Here is an 11,732-nt window from a genome sequence, read left to right on the forward strand (position 1 = left end):
AAACCCAGTATTTCTCTCTCTCACACACAAACACACGCACACACACCATTCACACAAGGCATTCTTGCATATAGCAGACTTTACCAGCATTTTGGGAAGGTGAAATTTACTTTACGAAGATTGCAAAAACATGAATATTTGTCACCCTTGTTTTTTAAAAACAAGTCTTTCATCCTTTTCTACAACAGCTGGCACTCCAGCCTCCCTCCCCTCCCCCTCTTGTGAGCCCACTCTCTTCCAAGAAGAAAAAAAAAATTCCCTCATTCTCTTATAGAGACTACTTCAGTCCTATAGACACTTATTAGGTCATTTTTACTGCAAGTGACAGAAAACCCAATTCAAACTGGCTTATGCAAGAGAATCTATTGAGCCTTAAAATACAAGTCGAGGGCTAGATCTTGTTTTGGGCATGGGTGGACTTGGGAGCTCTGCTATGGCAGCAGATCGGTTTCCTTCTTTCAGTCTGTTGGCTCCATTCTCCCTCAAACTGGCTCCCTCTCAGATGCCTTTTGCCCACTGTCTCAGGATTATCACACCAACTTTTCATATCTTTCAGCATTTAACAGCAACTGTGTGAGCCTGTCTCAATCCCAGAGATCTCAGCAGGCCCACTGCATCGCACTGGCTGTGACCGAAGCCCAGGCATACACGCCTATCCCTCAGCCTATCACTGTGGGTAGGGGATGCCGTGTACTCACTGGTGTAGGGCTAGTTCTCACCATCCAACCTGGGAGCTTCAGGAGGGGGTTAGTCTGATTCAAACCACATGGAAGGACAAATTTCTCCAAGGAAGAAATACAAATGATCAATAGGCACATGAAAAAATGCTCAATATCACTAATTATCAGAGAAATGCAAATCAAAACTACAATGAGGTATCACCTCACACCAGTCAGAATGGCCATCATTCAAAAGTTCACAAATGACAAATGCTTGAGAGGGTGTGGAGAAAAGGGAACCCTCCTACACTGCTGGTGGGAATGTAGTTTGGTGCTACCATTATGGAGAACAGTATGGAGAATCCTCAAAAAAACAAAAATAGACTTACCATATGACCCAGCAATCTCACTCCTGGGTATATATCCAGAGGGAACTCCCATGCGAAAAGATACATGCACCCCCAATGTTCATAGCAGCGTTAAATACAATAGCCAAAACATGGAAGCAACCTAAATGTCTATCAACAGATGACTGAATAAAGAAGCTGTGGTATATTTACACAATGGAATACTATTCAGCCATAAAAATAATAAAATAATGCCATTTTCAGCAACATGGATGGACCTAGAGATTGTCATTCTAAGTGAAGTAAGCCAGAAAGAGAAAGAAAAATACCATATGGTATCACTCATATGTGGAATCTTAAAAAAAAAAAAGGACACTATGAACTCATCTACAAAACAGAAAGAGACTCTCAGGCTTAGTTAAAAAACTTGTTTACTAACATTTGTAAATATCAAACTCCCAAATTTACCCCCAGGGAAAGAGGGTGAGAGGGGGTAAATTTGGGAGTTTGATATTTACAAATGTTAGCCACTATATATTAAAACAGATTTTTTTAAAGTTTCTTTTTTATAGCACAGGGAACCTTGCTCAATATCTTGTAATAACCTTTAATATTAAAATATATGAAAACAAATATGTATATGTATATGCAAGATTGGGACAGTGTGCTGTACACCAGAAATTGACACACTGTAATTGCCTGTACTTCAATTAAAAAAACAACAACAAAAAAACCACGTGGAAGGAGTGACCATCTCCTCGGATATAAACTACCTAAGAGTGAACAGATGGGTGAAATACCGCAGAGCAACAGCCCAAAACAGCAAGATCCAGTAAATGCTTGACCCACCCCGGTGGTCACCTTAAGGCATCCCTCTGAATAGCTAGAAACTCCGTTAAGTTTTAAAATACTTGCTTGCACGTGCCTGCCCAGTTAGGTCTGTAGACAAAGGCTGTCTTATTACCCATTGATAGTTTAGAGCGGGGAAGTTCATTTTTACAGATACTCTGAAATAGCCTGCAGGTGCCAGAAATGTTCCATGTCTTAATGGTAGTGGTTTACATGGGTGGATACATGAGTAAAAATTCACCAAGTTGTACACTGAAAGTTTGTGTATTTTACCATATAAGTGTTACTATATCTCAGCTAATTTTATTTTTTAATTTCCTGCAAGATGACTGACAAATGTCCACTATGGTCTGGAGTGCAATAATCAAGCCTCTTATCTTTAGTCTGCCTTTATACTAAGCCTTATTCACCTAGAGGTGAAGACATAGCCTAGCTGATGCCACCAGGATAGGAAATCCAATATGGGTTTGGGCTCAAGCCTCAGAAGGTATTAACACAGTTATGTTTTCCTGAAGTCTCTTCTGGGACATATATATCCCTCAGAAACTTAATATATTGACATAAGAAACATTTAGAAGCTGAAGATAACCTGAAAGATAATGTCTTTATTTAAGGCTTCTAAACATTTCCCTTAGTTATTCAGGTGAATATATTCAAGGCAGAAAAAGTCTGCCTTCTATTATAAACAGAGCTTATCAGTCAGTAGTCCTTAGTGACACAACCACGTGTGATGTTCCCTCAAAGCAGGTTATAATGGCCTTTGAATTGGAAGACCTGTGTTCAGGTCTTAGCCTCATTCTTTACTAGCTGTATGACTTTGGGCAAGTCATTTGATTGTGCCTGAGCTTCAGTTCCACATCTATAAAATAATGATAGTAGGTGAGGATCCCCTCTCTCAAGGCTGCTGTAAGGAACAGAGATGGCATACACAAAAGGTCTTTGTGAAACACTTGAGACTCACTATTATTCTGGTCTCCCCTGCCCACTGCTTTTGATAGGATTAATCACATTTTTTTTTTCAGCGCCTCTTCAGAACTTATCTTCTTTGACACTCTCCTGAATGGATTTTTCTCTTCATAACTACCTCTAAGATTAAGTGATCAGAGATGGTCCAGCAACCCCTTCCATTTTGCCAGTACATTAGAATACCTTGCTTGAATTTCATCTTACATTTTTAAGAAATTATATCCATATGGCTTCTTCTTGCCTTTCTATATCTTTCAAATTTCATCACCAACTGTGGCCAACCCAAGTAAGGACACAGTTTTTTGATTTCTCAACAATTGTTTCAATTATTGTATACTGTTTTGGCTGAACAAGTAAGACAAAGAAGGAGTAATTGCTGGTAAAGATAAAGTGGCAATTTTCTTTCTGAAAGGTGGGATTATTTTTACATAAGGAAAAGCTTACTGTTTTTCATAAGCTCTGGAGAGAATTATGAGACAGGAGATTTAATGAGGACTATAGAAATATTTCAGAGATTAGCTCATTACCTTAGGTCTATTTACAGGTCTATGTAGCAGGTAGAAGGCACTGTTTTAGGTACTTAATCTATGTTTTTTACCTAATTTAATCATTATCACCATTCTAAAAATTAGCTATTGGTTTCTTTTTTTTGACAGGTTTTGAAACTGAGGTTAATTTGCCCAAGGTCACATGGTGGGTGACACAGAAGAAATATATTTGGATCAAGATGCACTAAATCCATACCTGTGCTTCTTCCAAAAGATATTCTTCAGAGGCCCTTATCTGATAGAGTTTGGTGGATCTCCAACCAGGTAAAGACAAGAGGTAAGTTCTGATAACAGAATACTGACTTGCTAGCCACGTGGTATAAATGTACAGGATTCATACATTTCCTTTTAACTAGAATGTAAGACAGGAAGGAACCAAGGAAGAAAAATGGTCACTTTTCTCTGCTTCTACTGAGGACTGCTCGAGAATAATAATTTTTAAAATATTAGTCTTACATTGCTTCAGTAGGAAGTTCTATTACTTTTAAAGAAGGTATCCTAGAAAATGGGTTATTCCGTGTAGAGATGGACGGCCATGCAAGCAGTAGAATTAACCTTAATGAAAATACAGTGTCTAAAGCCTAAGACCAGTAACTGCCACCTTCCAGCACAGCAGGAACCTGGACTCAAAAGCCTTTTGAGAAACTGTAATTTTATAATGTAATTACTTCCTTTAATATTAACTTAAACGCAAAATTGAAAGATTTGAGAAGACCATCTAAGTATGTCCTCATGGGGGCGTTATCTGTATTATAAGTCTGCAACCCAAATGGCTACAATGACACATTTACCAACATTTAAACACGCTAACATGAACGTGACTAGTATTACTGACATGTTGAGATACATACAGATATTTGTTAAATTAGCATATTGCTAGCAAAAATGTATACTTAGAGTAGATAAGAGTGCCTCCCATCTTTCGTCATTCTTTTGAAAAAGCAGACACTGTTATTCACTATAAAGTCACAGATGATCCTCCTGACTTCCAAGGCCCTGGTGGAGTATTACTGGGCCAGGGAGTGACTTAGATTTACACTCCAAACAAGCTCCTCTTCTGAGACTGTGTGCATCACAGCCTTCACATCCCTCCTGTTGAATCACAGCAACTACTACTACTGCATTTCAGGGATTTTTTTTTTCTTTTTTACTGGTTCTCATCTGTGGTTCCCCAGATTCATTGCTCAAGATTAAAAAATATATACACACAGAGATCACAGTTCGGCTTTGAAATATAAAAGCATTATGTCCAAATGTTAAAAACAAGGTCAGCAATAAATCATGTCAGAAAGAAGCAGATTGTCATAAACACAGGACAAGAGATTATAAATCATAATTCATAGCATGGAGCTCCACAATCCTAAGAGAATTAACTAAAAAGCAGCAATGACAGTGAAGGCAATGACAACAAATAACACAGGCCAGGGATCTGAGGTTTAGGAAAAAAAGGTCAAAATATTCAGAGGGTTCAGAGAAAAAGGCAAAGGGCAAAAGTCACACGCCTAGACAGATATCCAGACTAGATATCATTGTAATGTTGGTTTGTTTGTTTATTTTCTTCGTCCTGGTAAATGCTGTGCTTAGAATAATAGACTTTCTATTTGTTTGGTTGGTTTTCAAAACTCACTCTAGGAAGTGTGTTATCAGTTATTTAGAGAACCCTAAGAATCAAATCTCATGTGTTCAATTAAAGATGCTCCTAATATCTTAAAGGCAAAACACTGAAAATCTTAAAGTAGGCAAGAGTAAACTTACATTGTGCTCTTCTGGTATCAATCACTTGGCAATGCCGAACATCATCCAGACTTCTTTCAATATGTGGTACAGATCACTGACACACACAAAAATAATGACTTACTGTAAGATAGAGAGAAGCCACAGCCACAAATCTAAATGACAGCTTTCTAGGTCAACTACAAAGCTAATGATGATTTAAAACTATCAATGACTGTACATCGTATTTTTCTTGTGATAAAGCATAGTTATAGTATGTTAATATTTATGAATTACATTGAGGTTCTCAGATTAAGTGAAGTGATAAGCAAGTACATAAATATTACATAAATAAGTAATTATACAAGCAATTAATGCCTCTGAAACTGTGGACTATAAACGTGAAAACATTAATTGCTTCACAGGATCTAGGCCCATAGACAACAAAAGAAGTAATGTCGTTTAGAATGAAGTCAACTCCTCTCTGATCTGACTTGAGACCAAAGAGGAAAGTAAGGTTCCAATCTACCTCATTTTTCACATACCACTGAAGACATTCTGAACACAGTATCAGTTCAGGGTAGTTGATTAAAGGATGTAAACAAGTAAATGGTCTGATCTTTTTCTATTACGTGTTCATATGCAATCTGCACATGAAAATGACTTTTAAGTATCTCAAAATATTTGATGGCCAGTATAGTGAGAAATATGAGTGTATTCTTTGACTCATATTCAGATGAGATGTATATATTAAGAATTGTAAATATCTAAATGTGATTATGAAAAACTTGATTTTTATAATTTTCTTTTTTAAGGTATAATATTTTAATCTTTTATACTAGGTAGGAAAATGAGGGAAAATGGAGAGAAGGAAATCACATTTCTAGTTAAATTTTTTAATTCACAGCTTTGGAAACTCAAGATTCAGGATCATCTTGGAAGTTTAAAGAAAGCAAGAATCCAGTTTGCCATAAATTTCAAAGCGTTTGAGGATGTCATAAGCTTACTTTACCCCCTAATTCAACAATTCTCTAGAGATTGATCTGTAACAATTAGGAGCAGGGAAAATTTTCTTTTTTCTCACTTGACTGCTTTAAAATGACTTATGGTAAAATACCTTAAAATTGCCCTGGAATCAAAAGGCTTTTCTTTGTAGTTCTTCACACACACACACAAAAAATGCACAGGTATTATCTAAACCCAAAAGAACTTTGATTTTGGGCCCAGATCACACACTAAGAAATTTAGCTTAATTTTACTGGCTTCTTTATACTCTTCCATATTTTCTAAATTTCCTACAATGGACATATATATCACTTCTATAATCAGAAAAAAAATCACATAAAGAAGTTTAGTTCATATCCAAAACCTGCTCCGGGCCAACAGAAATGAAAGGATAACCTGGAGATCACGGTGTAAGTTCTGTAAGCACCAGCATGTGAGTCTGTGCATGGCTTTAACAACTATTTCTTATGTTTAGTAGCAAACATTCTGGATGATGTAAACTGACACTATTACATCTTCCCTCCCTTACTGATGAGCACTGAAGCATGTGCGCACATACATAATTTTATTCAGCATAGAGGTTAAAAAATAAATTTTCCAGCAGCTTTACAAACAATCTGAAGGCTGCTTTAAATAAATCTGAAACTTTGGACAGTGTTAAGCCATCTGAGATTTCTGCTAGGGGAGACTGTCAGGCCTATCGAAGGGAGCAAGGACGAACTTCTCAACTGAAAATTATTATTTTAGGGAGCATAAGGAGAGGCAACATATTCTCATAAAAAGTTGGAGATCAAAGCAGCAAGAGGCTGGATATTTACCACTAGCTCTGGTACTTATAAGCTCTGTGACCCTGGACCATTTACTTAACCTCTCTGAGCCTCTGTTTCCATTTATAAAATAATAATAGTACCTATTTGGAGGGTTATTGAAAGGATTAAACTAGGTAAAGTGCTTAGGACATGTACTAGGACATGAAAAGTGCTCAAATAAATGTTAACTCTTATAGACACCAGTATGGACTTCTCCACTTACATGACAGTGGTGTAAAAACGAAAAGCAGAGTTTGAATGTTTTAAAATATATTTATTATGCAGTAGACTAGGTTGGACACAACCAAGTTCCCTTATCTTCATGCTAAGAGTACTATTTGGGATTAGAATCTTCAACTGGTCCCTAAAATGATGCCACTTAAGTAGTTGTTCTTTCTAGAGGTGGCAAGTGGAAATTCCTTATGTAAAACTGGAGAAAGCCTATGCTTGTGTTTAAGGTTCTAGAAAGCGTTTTTAGAGGGAAATCATGTTGCACTGGAGGATAAGAATCTACTTACAGTATAAACGGTAAACCAATCCCAAATGTTCACTTGGAGTGAGAGAGTTGCCAATTACTTGCCCCATGTTGGTTTTTCATGACTACCCCAGGCAGCAGGTAGTGTTTTAATCCCTGCAGAAAACTGAGGCTCAGAGAGGTTAAATGACTTGCTCACTGTTACACAAGTAAACGGCAGCCTGGGCACTCCCGTCTCTTAACTGTAAATGGGAACACCATTTATTTGAAGGAAAATACATGTTCGCCTTCCCCTTAAAACAAATGATGGTGGTGCGGAGGACACCAATAAGAAAGAGAAAAACAAGGAGTTAAAATTCAGCCAGCCATTTCTTTTCCTGGAGGGCAGAGGTAACCACAGTTGCCCCCAGAAGCAAAGCTGGAGCTGGCGTACCCTGCGTTGAAAAGACAATCTTCCAGGGAATCTAAGGAGAAGGTGTGCTTTCAAAAGGTGTTCGCCATGGTATTGTTCCCCTCCCCCACTACCCACTAACCTGTTTGTGGCTGGGAAATGAAGCGGTTTGGGTTTGCAAGCCTTCGCCAGGGAGTGGAGCAAGGCCTTGTGTTATAAACAAGAGCGAGTGCCAGAGCCCACCGCCAGCCTCCCCAAGGCCAGACTACCAAGGAAACCTGGCGTTGTGACTCCAAGGGCCATTCAGCACGGCCAGTGGTCACCGAGGAGCCACTCTGGGGACGACAGCTAGGCGGGGCACCCCCAGGCTTACCTTGGAAAGAGTGAGGTCTCCCTCCTTAGTGAGTTGCGTAGGCTCTGAAAAGTCGTCCAGCCTGCGTTTCTCAGAAACCCGCGGGGAGTAAGTAAACGTGTGAGTGCGTATGCGCACGCGCGCGCCTGTGTGGCTGTGGCCGCGTGTTGCAGGTGTGCGCATGCGCGCCCGCCCACACACGTGCACATAGTTTTCTAGAGAAAAGGTGTAGAGCATTCAGCAAATTCTCAAGAGCCCAGCACCCTCCCGCGAGAAACCACATTCAGGAGAAGAACATACTCTGATCTTCCAGAAAAGAACACCAAACTCACCACTTTTACTTCTGGAGCAACCGAGCCCAGGTTATCAGCCCACTTTCCTCTTACAAAACCCTAAGGCACTTAAGAGAGACCACAGGGGAAAAAAATAACTCAACCCTCTTTCTAATCTAAACCTAATCCTCCTTAAACCTCGCCTGACCCGGGATACCAGGAATCCTGCCAGTGCCAAATGATATGATGTTTATTCAGCTTAGGTCTTGGCCCGCTGCTCCTGAGCCACAAAATCAAAGGGGAACGTTCCAGCAGCCACCTGCTGATGAATGAGTAAACAAGAGCCAGTCAAGAAAGAGGAGACCCAGTGTTTGAGGACAATGCCTTTGTGTAGTTCTGGCTCAAATAAGGGCACAGCTCCTAAGGAACAGGCTTGAGACATGTACAAACGCAGTGCCAAGTAGTTCAGGAGCCTGGGTACAGCTGTTCCTAATGTGCCCGGTGCCCCCGCTGCCCCCTCAAACCGCAATAGAGTGCCAGGGACACTGTGCCCCATCTCGCAGAAGCTGGCCAAGTTATAACTTGCAAACCAGTTAGGTTTGTGCTGGAAGAACGTTTTCCACATTATTCTCTGAGAAGCCTCAGCTCTGTAAGAGCAACGTGGAGCTCAGGACACATGGCCTGACTCCCATTTTACCAGAGCAGTAGTTCTGATCCGTCTTAAATCTGGGGAATCTGCATGAGAGTTGTAGTGTGAGGGAGTTCTGTTGCTAAAAACAATGTTTGAAAAACATTCTTGTAGCATCAGATTTGGCATAGCTTTACCCGAGGGGCTTAAATGAAATAAATCTTACGATGCTGAGCTCCAGAAGCTGGTTTTATTCCCAATTTTAACTGCTTCCCTTCTCTGAACAAATGCCTCCTTACAACTCTTTGTAAGTGTGCTCTAACTAGCATCATCCTCTCAGTTATAATAACCCTGAGAAGAGTGAGCTAACACTTTATTTGAGACCTGTTGTGTGTCATGTGACGTGCCGGGAGATTACATGCATTATCTCACTGGACCCACTGCAGCCCTCGGATGGACCATTGCCCTCCTTAGCTCTCAGGTGAGGGCAGTGAAGTAGAAACAACTACAATAACAACAACGCCCACAACAGCAGCTTCCTCCAAGTAGCCAGTGCTCGTAAATGATGGACCAGAACTATAACCCAAATAGTAACCCAAAACCTGAATTCTAACTGTGTGTACAATGTCACTTCTAATATTTAACAAGCAAGAGGTGTACGGGAGTGTGCATGTGCATGTGTATGTGTAAATCAGATGTAAATTGATTTTACATCTTAAAAATAAATATGCACAATAGAGGAAGTGTGAAAGTAAAAATAGGAATTGAAAAAAATCACCCATCTTTCCACCATTCCAAGACCACCAACTGTTAATGTTTGAGCATATCTCCTCCCAGTCTATTTTTATGCATAATTTTTAGTTCTGTACATTTAAAACAGCTGATTGTCTATGCATATTTTATTTTGCTTTTTTCACTTAATATGACAACAAAATATGATGCTTTTTTCATAACATTTCAAATTCTGTATCATTTTTACTGGCTAAATCTTTTAGGCTGAGCAACTCAGTTTTGCAAACATTTATTGGGTACATAATATGTAATACTATTCTTCAAGGAACTACCTGTCTAGTGTAGGGCAAATACAGTTCATAGATAAGTATATAATTATAATAATGACTAACACTACTGAACATCTACTGTGTTCCAGGCACCATTCACATAAATGACCTCAGTGAATTCTCTTATTAACCTTATGAGTAGGAACAATCTCTTTCCTATTTTAATAGATGATGAAGACACAACATGGGAGGCACATCTTTTTAACAAGATGGTGTTTCTAGGTAGAATAATAGCTCCTTGAAGATGTCTACCTCCTAATCCCTAGAACTTATAAATATTAATCTACATGGAAACTACCTATAAGGTAAAATGATAACACATAATGTTACCTTAGATGGGAAAGGAACTTTGCAGATGTGATTAAGGATATTGGGGGTGGGGGGTTGAGGGGCATGATTATCCTGTTACCTGAGTAAGTCCAGTGTCATCACAAGAATCTTTATAAGAGTGAGACAGCAATATCAGAATCAGAGATGTGACAATGAAATCAGAAGTGGGTTTGTGTGTGTGTGTGTGTGTGTGTGTGTATGAGAGAGAGACTTGAAGATGCTACATCACAAACCAAGGAGTGCAGGAGGCCTTTTGAAGCTGGAAAAGGCAAAGAAACAGATTTTTCCCTGGACCCTTCAGAAGAAACACAAACATGCTGACACCTTGATTTTAGGACTTTTGACCTCCAGAGCTATACGATAATAAATTTCTGTTGTTTCAAGCCACTAAGTTTGTGATAATTTATTGTAGCAGCCATAGGAAAAGAATACACTAGGATTCAAACCCAGGCAGTTTGGCTCCAGAGCCATTATTCTTAACTATGGTCATATAGGTTGGGCGAGGTCATTAACTATGCTCAGGGCACTGTAAAAACCCAGGGAAAGGACACTTAGTAGAGCTTTAGGGAAGGAGAGGAAGGCAACAACCTGACTTTCTAAAGCTGGGCAGGAGTTATGAAGGCAGTCAAGGAAGGAAGGGTGAGGAACTGAAATAACATAAGAAGATATCCATGCTATCATAAGAGAAAAAATTATAGTGTTATGTATAATAGTTTTCCTATTTCTGTTTAAAAGTATGTCTATGTTTATAATCACATGTGCAGTGGATACACTCCCATTGTTACCTCTGGGGAGTGTGTCTATGGGAAACGTAAGGGGAGATTTTTTCTTTTTATTTACAAATTTTCTTATTTTGGGGAGATTTCACCAGACATCTATTTTACATTAAATTTTTTTGAAAAATAAATAAATTAGTATATATATTGGACTATTTTCCTAAGTTGAAGAAAATAATATGCATCAGTGGGATGCAAGTCTTTGTGCACAAAGCATTGTGCTTCTGTAGAATGATTTCCTTAGGATGGAAAATTCCTGGAGGTGGAATTGCTGAACCAATGGATAGAAACATTTAGAAAACATAAATATCAAAAAATAACAGAGGTAGGACCTAGTGGGTAAGCCGAAATGAAATGTATGAGAGGAGAGAAGATATTTAACTGGTGAACAGAAGAGATGATAGTTGTCTACCCATGTATGAAAGCTGATACATGGTACATCAGTTTACTAGTACCACAGACTAGGCAGTTTTAACAATAGAAATTCATTTTCTCACGAGTTTAGAGGCCAGAAGTCCAAGATAAAGGAGTTAGTAGGTCTAGTTGAGGGC

At 39.0% G+C, this 11,732-nt stretch overlaps 1 long non-coding RNA gene across 3 annotated transcripts in view; it reads right to left on the minus strand.

Moving 5' to 3' along the window:
• LOC141577458 (uncharacterized) overlaps positions 1-8,852 on the minus strand; it is an 86,527-nt gene extending 77,675 nt beyond the window's left edge. For 2 of the 3 annotated variants that reach the window (XR_012506386.1, XR_012506385.1), the window contains exons 1-3: positions 8,447-8,852; positions 8,136-8,329; positions 5,125-5,200 (exon numbers count right to left, since the gene is read on the minus strand). This is a non-coding gene — a long non-coding RNA (uncharacterized LOC141577458). The remainder of the gene's footprint in view (positions 1-5,124; positions 5,201-8,135; positions 8,330-8,446) is intronic. The other variant, XR_012506384.1, reaches the window with a different exon arrangement.
• Positions 8,853-11,732: the final 2,880 nt, after the last annotated feature.

Source organism: Camelus bactrianus, chromosome 4, assembly GCF_048773025.1.
Source record: "Camelus bactrianus isolate YW-2024 breed Bactrian camel chromosome 4, ASM4877302v1, whole genome shotgun sequence".
Classification (NCBI taxonomy): Eukaryota; Metazoa; Chordata; class Mammalia; order Artiodactyla; family Camelidae; genus Camelus; species Camelus bactrianus.